The sequence below is a fragment of the Pteropus vampyrus genome, unplaced genomic scaffold (assembly GCF_000151845.1).
Source record: "Pteropus vampyrus isolate Shadow unplaced genomic scaffold, Pvam_2.0 Scaffold1768, whole genome shotgun sequence".
Lineage (NCBI taxonomy): Eukaryota > Metazoa > Chordata > Mammalia > Chiroptera > Pteropodidae > Pteropus > Pteropus vampyrus.
In genome coordinates this window covers 16,086-16,515 of record NW_011890549.1, presented here as the reverse complement: position 1 = coordinate 16,515, position 430 = coordinate 16,086, and the positions used below count along the sequence as shown (strand labels likewise).

General features: G+C 31.6%; 1 long non-coding RNA gene across 1 annotated transcript in view; it reads right to left on the bottom strand.

Moving 5' to 3' along the window:
* Nucleotides 1–3: 3 nt before the first annotated feature.
* Nucleotides 4–430, bottom strand: part of LOC105310274 — a 16,506-nt gene continuing 16,079 nt past the window's right edge. The window contains exon 4 of the long non-coding RNA XR_897478.2: nt 4–66. This is a non-coding gene — a long non-coding RNA (uncharacterized LOC105310274). The remainder of the gene's footprint in view (nt 67–430) is intronic.

Genomic DNA, 430 nt, shown 5'->3' with positions numbered 1-430 from the left:
AATGGTATCCTGACATTTTTATAAAGCAACGCAAGTTGTTGTCTTTCTTCAGCCCGTACCAACCGACTGGAGAGTAATACAGATGAATTCAGGAGCATAATTTCCATGACACATCATCATGTCTTAATTGTGACTTTTTAAAAAATTAATTTTTTAATTGAAAAACTCCTTAAGATAAATATCTTAATGCGACATCTTACAAAAGAAAAATTAGTACCAAGAAATCCACGATGAATACAATTATCAACATTTTAAATAAAGACAGTTTAGGTATTACAGATTTTTCCTTCCGCTCAGCCTCCGGTATAGCTTGGCCCACTACCATCACTAATCCTGTATTTAAAATGTTGATGTTTTGTTCATTGTGGATTCTGCAAAGCATTAGATTTTCAAAAAATATTGCACTGAAATATGATTTATCTTGATTACT